This window comes from Diorhabda carinulata, chromosome 7 (assembly GCF_026250575.1).
Source record: "Diorhabda carinulata isolate Delta chromosome 7, icDioCari1.1, whole genome shotgun sequence".
Classification (NCBI taxonomy): domain Eukaryota; kingdom Metazoa; phylum Arthropoda; class Insecta; order Coleoptera; family Chrysomelidae; genus Diorhabda; species Diorhabda carinulata.
The window spans coordinates 17,656,586-17,669,348 of record NC_079466.1 but is presented as its reverse complement, the minus strand read 5'-3'; the positions used below and the strand labels follow the sequence as shown (position 1 = coordinate 17,669,348).

General features: G+C 31.5%; 1 protein-coding gene across 4 annotated transcripts in view; it reads left to right on the top strand.

Moving 5' to 3' along the window:
* Positions 1 to 1,685: 1,685 nt before the first annotated feature.
* Positions 1,686 to 12,763, top strand: part of LOC130896159 (uncharacterized) — a 53,631-nt gene continuing 42,553 nt past the window's right edge. For 2 of the 4 annotated variants that reach the window (XM_057804055.1, XM_057804054.1), the window contains exon 1: positions 1,863 to 1,992. The gene's annotated coding sequence lies outside the window, so the exon portion shown is untranslated. Of the gene's footprint in view, positions 1,993 to 12,763 lie in introns of all 4 variants that reach the window. The other 2 variants (XM_057804056.1, XM_057804057.1) reach the window with 2 other exon arrangements.

The following is a 12,763-nucleotide window of genomic DNA, read 5'->3' as shown; positions in this document are numbered from 1 at the left end:
GTTTCCAAAATTGTGTTCAAAGTTTCATTGGGTCTAAAATACGCAAATAATAAATTATACTATGAAAGATTTTTGAAGTAATAAGATGACTATAATTTTTAAAATGGGCAGAGGAAAAGTTATTGATGAAAAAATTCGATTAATCATAATAAACTTTGGAGTAATGCAGTGGGTAGGCGGGTTTCAAGATCCACATGTCACAGAGAGGCTCAAAAATTAGGATTTCGGACATACAAGATGAATTTTGTAACACCTTAGTTCAATGCATATTTTTCTAAATATAAATTTTCTTTACATTGGCCAAGGGAAAGCCATTATTGACTCAAATCCAAAAGAAAAATAGACTTAAATGGGCCAAAGAGCATAAAAATTGGAATTTTGAACAGTGGAGCTGTATAAATTGGAGTGATGAGTCTCGTTTTGAAGTTTGCGTGGGTGACGATCGAAGTAGAATTATTCGACAAAAAAATGAAGATTTTCATCAAGATTTTTTGAAGTGGAAAGTAAAATTTCCGGCATCTGTGATGGTGTGGGGCTCGATATCTGCAAGAGTAGTGGGAAAACTGCATTTCATAAACGGAATTGTCAATACTGAAAAGTACCTGGATATTTGGTTGCCAACAAGAGAGTAACTTTAACCGCTGGGAAAGCATTTATTTTTCAGCAAGATAGAGCAGCATGCTGTAAGTCGAAAAATGCCTTAAAATGGTTCTCAGACAACAATATTCCACTTTTAGAGTGGGTTTCAAGTAGTCTAGAAGACACACTTTGGCATGAAATGAAAAAGCAGTTGCGTGCAAATCCAGCTGGAACTGTCATGGAATTAAAAGAAAGACTACAAGAAATTTGGGACGATTTTACTCCCAAATACTACCAGAAAACTTTTTTTTCTACGGGGTTCGATTCTTTCAAGTGTTAGAAAGAATTTTTCAAATTATTAAAATGAAACTTTATGTTTTAAAAAAATAATTTGTTTCTTTTCAACGTCAAATTGAATTTAAAAATAATAGAGATGGAATTCCGGGAGACAACGCTTTATTTATTGGAAATTTCCATTTATTTATTTTTATTCCAAAAGCTTTTTCAAAATAGCTTAAATCATAATATCCTGCGAGTTATTAACGAAAAACTAAACATCATGTTTTTATCTCATTTTATACCTACACCAAAATATTTCAAATACATTTTTCTAGAGGTGTTTCCGAGTTGAATGAGCTCTCGCTCATATTTTTAGGGCATTTATCTCTATTTTCCACGTTTTTGAACTTGTTGATAAGAGTATAAGGACAGAAATCTCCATTATTTGACAATATGAAAAAATCCTTCAAATTCAATTTTTCTGGTGAGGATTCTGAATCTAATGAGCTACTGGTCATATTTTTAGGACATTTATCTGCATTGTTCATGTTTTTGAACTTGTTCATTACAGTATTATGCGGAGCGACGAGTACGAAAATGAGTACCACGTAATATTTGTAACGCATAGACAGAATGGTGACTGGAAACAAATTCTAAGACTAGAGTGCATCAAGAAATTCCATAATTATAGATTCAATATGTGCGCATGTGATGGATGTTTTATTAATTCATCTAACATCAAAGTTTCCAATGCCAGAAAATAGTTTTATAAAAATCGAAATTGGGAGGAGATGTTAAACATATCATGTCCACATGTTTTTTTTTAAATAGACCGAAAATGAATATTATCTATTAAATAAAAAATATTAAAAGCTTTCAGAAGTACCCAAGTATTTTTATCACTGTTTCCAGAAATAGATTGAATGAAAATTAACCTTTTCATTTTTGTAAATCACATTATATGACTTATTTACCAACGACCTATAACAATTAATAATTTTTAGAATTTCGAAACTATGAGTCGTAGAACGAAGTTAGAAGACGCCCACGGTGCTACTGAAGTTTACACTGTGGCATCGCGTTGTGTGCCAGTTTTAACAACGATCTCGTGAAAAAGTGACGAAGACTATTCAGGTTGGTATTTCTTAAAATATTTTTGTCCAGTTTTTTAATGTAAAAATTTCATATATAATTCTAAATTATTTAATAAATAATAATAATAATAATAATAATAATAATAATATTTGAGTAATAATTCAAAGTTTATTAATTTATTTTATATAACTTTTATACTCATTTAAAAAATACTTCAATATTAGGATATCATATATATGAATTGATTTTTTCAAATAGACTGATTAAAACTTCATAAACATAAACCATTTTATGTTTGTGGGTATAGAAATTATACATGTCAATATTATTATTATGATTATTATTATTATGGAATTGTATTCTTCTCAAATATTTAGTAATTTTTATATTTAGTATGGCAAAATACCAAAAAAATTATAAGCTTATGTATTCTAAAAATATCACATTTTCTAAAATATAGCATTATTTTAGAGTTTCTTTATCGACCGGTAAGAATTTATTACAGGTTGTAATTTCGAAATTTGGCGAAAAAATGCTCGAAATCTGAGTAGCCTACGTGTAATAGAAATAAGTTATCCATAGAAATGTTATTTTTAAACAGGCATAGGCGCACATCGGGCAAATATGACATAAATAAATGACGATAATTTTTAGTTTTAAAAACATATCAAATTTCTAGAATAAATGTTTATTAATTCCGATTCATTTCTTATGATGATTCTTCAACAGTTCAATATCATTTTATAAGAATATATTTGAGTTGGAAGTGATTTTGAAAAAATTGATTTAACCAGCTAATAAGAAACCTTTAATTTATTATTTTCAACAAAAATAAATTGATTTGAATTTATTCTATTAAATTTAGAGCACTGAAATCAACTTGTATATACCATCTCTGACTACACGTGTACCAGGTATCTTGAATTAGAGTTGAAGCTCGAAAACGGTACAAGATAGAGAGCCTGTTATGGAAACATTGAGTGGACAATATCTTATTCCGAATATATAGTTCAGATAATTTCTTGGAATTTGATGTCCAATTTTTTTCACAGCTGATTATTGAAATACAAAACAATAGTTGTCAACTCGCTGTCTTTGATATCAAGTCAACTATATATCCATAGGACGTTTCGGACTTATTCTTTATCATCACAACCTTTTTAATAAGTACATAATTAATCAATTATTATTACAACATATATAAACCTAAGTTTTAGTATTCGTTTCGTCCTTAAAAAGTCATCATAAAGATGATATAATTAAAATTGTTATTTGGTGAAGCCAGTACATAAGCAGTATATTAGAACATCAAAAGTACTATAGTCCATTATTAATCAAAAAAATTTATGAGTTGCTCTGCATAATCTGTAAATTTTACATTCTCTACAGTCTCATTTTATTACAAATGATAATATTGCCAGGGTTGAACAAATATAATAAGTAATAAGGGGAATTTTATTTTTTTAATATTCTCAATAATTTTGTTTTCAACGGGAAACGAATATCCATCTTGTTTCCAGTGAATGATATGATTACAATCACAATAGGAGTTCAGTTTAGGGAATATCAAAGATCATCAGAATAAAAGAATGAAGAATTTGAAACTATTTTTGATTTGAGTTATGGAAAAAAATAAAGAAACAAACAATTTGGAACCTTATCACTTCTTTAATTATTTTTTTAAATGTGAAGTTGTAATATTGGGTATCTTCATACTATGAGTTAGGTACTTTGAAATTCTCATAACATTCATAGTTAATAATGTAATGTTTTATTTTGGTGTGCTCGCGCGTATCAGGAATTTTAGTTGTGGTTTTTGATGTAAAGCTCAATAACTGAAAAATATAGCTTTTCCTCATGATTAAGTCATACGGATATATGAAGTGGACGTTTAAGAGGACATAAGAAAAATAACATATAAATCACTAGTAGCAAAAAACAAGGGTATGGAGAAGACCTCTCAACAGATAAAAACAAACTCAAGAAATATTACTAAGTTAACGTGAAAGATCGCCAGGTCTTGATAAAGAAAAAAAAAGAATAACCCTGTCGAGATATTTTTTATAAGACGAAAATATGTAACTGTTTTTTGTCATCTATTGGATTTTCTATTTACTGGCATGTGAGTATTAGTAGTTCAGTCTTTCATATGTTACAGGGTGTGTAAGATTTATAAGTCATTGGTATTCATTATTTCAAAACTGTACTCATCAGAAATAATTCATAGACCTTTATTTAATGGTAATGTCCTATTGTAGACAATATCTACGTATATTACTTCAAAATCCAACTAGAATGACCTTTCTTGTAATTTATAAAATTTTCTTCAATAGCCAGATTGAAAAAACCATGTTTATTGCATGAAATTGTAGAAAACTGTCAATCATTATATTAGGTATTGTGATTCGATTATTCGGAGCCCTAATTTTATTCATAATCTTGTTTGTTGTCATGAAAAAAAAATTCCAGTGTAATGTTAATAAAAAATCTTTTTTTTGGTTTACTTCCTACAATCTACTGTATACTAAATATTTTTGACTTAATTGATATATAAAAACATGACTTTACGAAAAATACTATATAAAAGTTAAATATGGAACTGTATAATTTTTTGGGGATTGTATTTATCGCACAAAGAAGCTTTGCATCGCTTCCATCGAAAATAAAATTAGAAAATGACAAATAATTATCAAGATGAAATTTAAATGACGGATGAAAAAACTAATAGCACTATTCTAAAAGCGTCGATTGATTGATGTTATAATTCCTAACTACTTTCGTTCCGAAATTCGAGTAAGATTTAAAGGAAAAATGCCCGTGCTCTTAGAACAGGTACATTAACTTTCTTATCATTCATTCATATGGTGATACAAAAAAATTGAATTGAAGGGATGGAGCAGAAAATGCAGTATCAGCAATATTATGATGATGAAAACTGTACCTTTCCTGAAAAGAGTTCCGTAAAGCTTTAAAGAGCGGCCAAGCTCCACATAAGGGATGTCGTTTGCCAATTTTTTTCCTTAACACATATATGACTAGAATATCGGGTTGTCTTAAGAAATACTTCACAATCTAAGCATTTAATCAAATGCTTCATAGTTTGCTAAGAATCTGTTAGTTGAATTTTAGCAATCAAGTTCGTCTATTCGTATATATATCAAACACCCTATGCATCTTTATGCTACTGGTTGAGTTTGTCCAGCAGCAAATATCTGAAAGTCCATATAACCGACAGTATAATTAAACCTATAGCTTCGTATCTTTTGGACAATTGATGCCCAACTCAGAATGACAATTTCTAATGGATGAATTTTTCTACCAATTTATGGCTATCTTATGGCAGTGAATACTCATTGAGAGTCCCATTTACTTACTTTGCTAGTATAGTAGATTGCTTTTTTACAGGCAAATCAGCCTGATTATTTTGATGATCAAATTAGTGTACCTGATGTCAACCGTCCTTGACAAATTTGCAAAATTTATTTCTCTTCAATTTAGTTATTTGAAATAAGTGAATTAGAGTTCAGAGGTGGCCCCGGGCAAAGATAGTCATATGAATTTATGAAATTATTGTGCTGTCGTACTTAACAAATCTGTAAACTTTCAATTTAATACGACTTTGTGAAGTAGGCTGAACACGATATTTTATTTGATTATAATTAATAGAGCAATGCGTAAAAATGTAAATTCCATCAATGGGGATGATTTTGGAGAGGATCAATTAGACAATTACCACGATCGTATGGCTCCATTATAGCCAGAAAACTATTTTTTCAAGTTTGACATAGATAGGTCAAATAGTTTTAAGGTTATGAGTACAAATAATTCTTCAATTCGTCAATATACCCTGTAATTGGATAAGAATTACAATTTTGTTAGTTATGTTAGATATCAATATTTTGAGCTTAAGATTCAGCACTCAAAATATTTTCAGTTACTAATATATGGGGAATGGGAATTTAAGTACTCGCAACGTATCGACTTTTGGAGGCAACAGGTGGACATCCTTTTCACGTCGTTGTTTCTGTGGAATTGTATTTTGTGAGACCTCTAAAAATGAAGAATATCAATTCCGGGCTTAGCTATCAGATTGTTTGTCAGACTTTGGGAGGCTTACGGAGTGTTTTGTCAAAAGTCCATTTATTTCGGTTATTTGGGACATTTTCATATGGAAAAGAGCCGATGAAAAAGTCGACAGAAAATTTGATCGTTGAGATCATTGTTCAACATTCAGAATGATCAGGAAAGAGTTAAGTTTGATCAGATTTTGAAATAATAAAAAACATTCACTTGACGTAAACATTGCCTAGCTTTACAAAGGGATTACTTTTATGGAAACATTATTTGATTATTAGTCTACTCATATCAAACTAATGAAAAAAACATCACTAGTCTCTGCACCTCAAATGAGTTGGTGAAATCACAAAACAATCATATTTGTGGCAGGCATAGCCCAATTGACAGGTCTAAATTTATTTAGTAGAACGTAGTAGCTGCATTCGAGAAAATAAGCTTGATTGAGTAGAATTGAGTGTTTTAACTATAATTATGCATCGTTTCAATTAACAACAATCAATTTTTTGGGCGAATAGTTGATTTTAATCTTAAGTTTTACTCAAAATTTCACGAGGAGATTCCTGTTGATCCACTACAGCGTAATTTTATATAAGCCAGGTAAACAGGTGTATTTGTTTGCTCTAGCTAGGATTTGTTTTGGTATCGATGTTGTTGCTTCCCTTTATCATTAGTTTACAAAAAAGTATAAGTCAGATATATTTCATTATAGCTGGGTACATGCAATTTATGGGTAATACACGTTTTTACTACTCTCTGTTTGGCTTGACTGGAAAAAAATTGAAGAAACTTTATATGTAATACTATTTTTATATCACGATTCTTCCATGGCTATGTACTGGAAACAACTCAATTTTAGAGAAAATTGTTACCAATGATGAAAACTTTGTATATTATGTTAATCTGACACTGCCATGGTTGGACTGAAGCGGAGCCTCGCAACCCACGTCACTACCTGACTTATATGGGAAAAAGATGATGTGTGTTTAGTGGTTTCTTCTCAATGAATTGTTACCAAAGAACCAAACATTACAAGTGAAGTGAATATGGTACAATTTGATAGGTTAGACAGGGTTTTGAGAATAAAGAACCCATGTTGATAATTTGTCGGACGTGAAAAATTTCGTAGAAATTATGAAAAATAATGTATAAAATCCTATGTTTTCTGGTATAATTTGAAATACCAAGTATGTTTCTTATCTGTACATTTAGTTCCAAACAAACGATTCGTAATATAGATACGTATTTGGATAGAAGTGAACCAATGTGAGCTTGAGTTACAAATTTCAATGAATTTTTGGCAATTGTCCAACAATTTCAAGAACATCTTTTCATCGATTAATAGATAAACTCTGATGTATTGATACATTCTAGAAATAAAGGTATATTATTGTGTCTGCCAATAAAAATTTAAAGGTCATACATATCTTGTTATATAATACATAATAATTATTCTTGAAAAAAAAATTATAATATTATCACATATTTCTGTCGATATAGATTGATAAAAAATCATTCTAGTTTTGGAGAAAAAATTAAAAAAAAGTATTTATTCTAGAAATAATGATAACGATGATGTCATTCTCAATCGTCAATTTTCTCCTGCATTTACTGACCCACAGTTGCTAGTTTTTTGAAATCTGATTTATTGAATACTATCAAACTGTAACATAAGCTACCAAATAATATAAAAAATGTTTAGACAAATTTTGTGATTGATCAATATACTCCCTCAAGTTCCATAATTTGCGGTATAACTTAAATATGTGAAAAACTCAATTTCTGATCATTACACCAATAAAAACTTCTCTTGTGACTGAACCAGAATCTCCTAATTGCTTAATTTGGTAGCTAAATATGTACTCATCAAATTATTTACCTGACCTGAGCAGACGAAGTAGTTCATCAGCCAAATGGCCGAAAACAGGGAGTAATACAAGTACAACCGCAGCTTATCTTATATTCTCCAAAAGCTGCTTGATTCGTCAGACCATTTTGCTTTATCATAATCACTCTCATTTTCAAAATGAAATTCCACTCACTACGGTAGAAAAATGCACACACTGTAAGCAAGTGCCACACGGAAAGAAGTCTCCTCCTAAAAAGCAACACAATACCATCCCTGAGGAGAGGAATGTTACTCATATCAACGCCACTCCTAGACCTCATAAACCCAATAAAATAACCCAACGAGTTTCTATCTTTCTATTTAATTGCGGCTATGAATGGTCACGGAAATAACGGAAATCAAATAAAAGTTTATATGGAAAAATCAACCTTCTATCTCCATACTACATATTATAAAATATGGACATATGGCAAAGAGCTATGGGGATGCAGTAAACCATCGAATACCAAGCTACTGCAAACTTTTCAAACTAAAATACTTTGCATAATAGCTAATGCTCCGTGGTTTATAAGCAACCACACATTACACACAGACCTCGGTATTCCAACCATCAATGGTTATTCATTATTCAGAAATCAGTGATAAGAAACAAAAACCGCAACGAAAACCACCAAAATCCACTAATATCCAAGCTTTATACTGATCCAATGGAACAGAGAAGATTGAAAAGACGCTGGCCAAAAGACCTCATAAAGTGATCTACGGAGACCCATCAGTGGATGGTGACCGCCTCAAGTCATTTAGCAAGAAACCATATCATTTACTTATTACTCTTATTTTTTGAGTAGATTGTAAATTTGCAATTAAATTAAAAAAAATATTATAAAATAAATTTTCCTCCGCACATGTTGGTTCGAGATAAACCCAAAACTACTGAACGAGTTACCACGCAGTTATCTCCGATAGATACAGTAATTCATAAGAAAGTTCTAATCATATAATTTTTTGTGATATTGCGTATATTATTTCACATATAATATATAATTTTCGAAAAAATAAAACAATCTGGGAGACTTTAAGCCGTTTACAGATTCTCAAAAATGTGCATCTGGAATTTACCGAGTAGTAAGGATACAGGACTTGTTAAGGCGGTCTGTTTCACGATGCCTGGATACTCTTCCTTGGAGACTTGGCTATAATGACGATGTCCAGTATTGTCCTCTATAATGTCAACCTGGTTGAATTTAAGAACAAGTTCTGCTCAATATTGTATTAATAGAGGCGGATTCATTTTATTATCAGTACATATTCTGTAATGGTAACAATTTTGAGCATTTCATGCACATTAACTTAATTTTTCCCACCATATTTTCAAGCATATTTAAAATATCGACTTGATAAAATATTGAAATACTTGGTGTCGATAGATCTGACCTGATCAATGAGCCATAAACTAACATGGATATTATTAATTGTTAAGATCCTACTCATTGGTATATTTTAGTGTCTAATAATTTTATCAACACTACCATTAACGTGTCACGTGATATATACATAATATTCTGATTTTAACTAACACCGTCATTCAAACTAGATCACTAACTCGAACGGTTTATCCTATCACCTTTCCCATCGAATTGGAACTATCGAGGAGTTGAATAACCTAAACGTTCTTATGTTGCTATTTATGACTACTGGCGAATTTGGATATGGTTTGGTCAACAGTTTCTATGTCAAGGTCCTTGTGGATATAACTGGTACGGTAGTAGGTGCATTAACGATATTCGTTGATACTTTATTTTAGAAGCATTGCATTACTTGAATATTACTATTACTGGCACAGCGCCAAAGCTTCATACCATAGGTTCAGACGGGTTTTAATATTGTGAAGAAGTTTGTTATGTAGGGACAATTTGGAGCTCTATGTTGGATATCAATTCATATTTTGATATTGTATACCAAGCTCTTTGCATGATTAGTTATTGTTACAAGGATATTTTAGTTTCGTTTGTTGGTAAAAATAACATTAGCAGATTTGTTTTGGTTCAACTTAATATGCTAATTTATCGTTCTAATCTGTTTAACTCATATGAAGTAGGAGCAGGTCAATATTGTAATTAAAAGCTGTTTTATGAAAGCTTGGAAATCAGATAGAATAAACGTTTATAACACATTTATATAATTTTTGTAAAACAATTCGGTAATTAAAGAGTAAGCTGTGTGTTACTTCGAAAGTGTACCTATCCTGAAAGTGGATTTTCGAGTTTTTCACTTTTTGCATATTGTGAGTTGCATTCTTGATGGATCAAGCGTTTAACAAATTTCAGTCAGTTCAATGACTTAGAAACAGATTATTATTGTTTCATATGGTTTCACATATTTATTAATATTGTATTTTCCATCGCTCACTTGGATTTCTTATCCAATATCCAATATCAAAATATTGTACGGTACAGAGGTTGGCATAAATCGTACAACAAATTTGCATCAAGAGAAAAACATACAGTATCAAAATGAATTCATTAAGAGAAATTATAAAGGGGCCTCGAAGAAAGGTGTGTTCAAATTGATGCCAATTTTGATCAATGCATTTCTGACAACGTTTCTTAGCGGAGAGGCAGGTCCGGCCAGTATGTCAAGCTGCCGCTAAGAGTGGTCCTTTTGCAATAACGCGGTCCTGGAGAAGGTGTAACAGAAATAAATCACAGGGTGTCAGGCCACTCAACGAATCCTCGTCAGCCTATCCATTCTCCAAAATTAACATTAAGGTACTCCCGCACATGTAGTGCAGCGAAGCTCCATACTGGATTAAATAACGGATGTTCACGAGTATTGTCCATTTACTCACGTAATTCTTCGAGCATTTCTAGATTATTACGGACTCACAAAACCGCTTCACATACACACACAGATACCTTGCAGATTTACTTCTTCTTTAATGAAGACCTGAGGATTTTGGTCGTTCCAGTACACGCAGTTATGTAGATTGACTGATCAGCTTGAAGAATCATCCTGACTGCATCCGAGGTATCATTCGCAAAATTCCAATCTGTGATCGGAATAATCGTCGAGAAATGCGTGGAGGAGACGTGGACGTTAACCTGATGAACCGCATGCACTATCGAGATTGGTTCAGTTGCTCAACTAATGCCAGCGCCCATATTTTCATTAGTTGTTACAGATACCGGTCGTCCAGACCGGAACGTCGGAAACAGAGTTCGTTTTTAAGAATTTCTGGTACGTCTTCCACTCTGTTGAACAATTTGGTAGCGGCCGTTTCGGAAATTGTTGTTGAATTTCCGTGAACATAGTTTCGTAAACCGTGTTCGTACGCAGATACGACGTAACAAAAAAAGCGCGAATTTGTATCGGTTATTCATTCTGAAAACGTGTCTACTCGACGAACACGTATTATCATGACACAGAAGCACGAACATACTCCGTTTTAATCTTTTTTGACATCGTTGCCAGACTTATGAGCGTTGCCGGATTTATGCCGACCTTTGTATTAAGATTTCAAATTTCAACTCTCCTACGAATCAATTTACGTTATTGATCAGTCCCAGAAATAGTCACAGCTATTTAGAAACAATACAAAGAAAATGGTACACTGGGAATGCTACAATAAACTAATTAGAAAGAAACTTTTTCCTCTAAAAATTTAAATATATCGAAAATTATTGAAAATAGGTATGGGATATTTCTAGAGAACTAGCATTATTTATTCAGTATTCAATTTTACTATGAAATACAGAGTATGTCATTGATAATAATATAAATTGATACAGGACAAATATCTATTATTGTTGAAGTTCAAACAATTGTATTAAGGGCTATTTGTATTTGAAGAATTAACTAATATTAGTATAACTATTTTTTTTTCAATATCTATTATCTAAATGAGACGCATGTCATATACGGAAGAATGTTAAACAAAAATAATATTCTTAGTAAGTGATCAAAACGAAATAGAAGATAATATATTCACGTTGTACCTATTTCGGAAAACATGGAAACCAACCAGGTACCGAATGAAATCTTACGTAAATCAGACATCTAATTCTCCTTAATCATCATGCAATAGATTTAACAATGAACAAAGATTTCTTAGAGATGCTTTCTATAGATAAGCTATCATAAGTCTTCCATTGATAATTTTCGAGAGAACTGCTTCCTGTTCATTTTTATTTCAGCTCTATTGCGCATAATGTTTGAGTCATGGATCAACATTTTATCTACCATGGATAATTCTTAATAAAAACAGCTTCTGTTTTAGTTTGACCAATTGTACTTTGCATCTACTGTATATCACTTTCAAGATGTTAAGAAGCCATTTTATGAGAATAAGGTTAACTCCAATTATTTCTAAAATATCGTCTTTGTGTTGGAAAAGCTTGATCTCAAGCAAGGATGCAGGTTTGAAGCTTTCAGACCAGGAGTAGCAAAAACAACTTCCTCAATTACTTCGGCAAAATGTATTTCACTATGTGCTCGATATTTCAAGTAACAAACAACTGTTGCCATATGACCAGGAATGATGAGGCATCAACCATTTGCTCCGATTTGCTTTTTCCACGAACTTCTTTTGGGATTAGGCTGGTCTTATAAGACCCATAAGGGTTTCGGCTTAGATCTTTAAATTAGATAATTAGTCACAAATGCAAATGATGATTGTCATACTAATGTCTAAAGATATCCACCACAATATGACATATGGCAATCGTGTAAGTACAACATCCATACTTTTTGGCGACAAATTGTAAATGACATCAACGGATTTAATCTTTCAAGAAACATCGGTAAGGCTTGAATTCATTCTAACGATGTTATATGTCACTGCTTGATTAGATTCTTTATAAATTTATTTATAAATTTCATTGATGCACT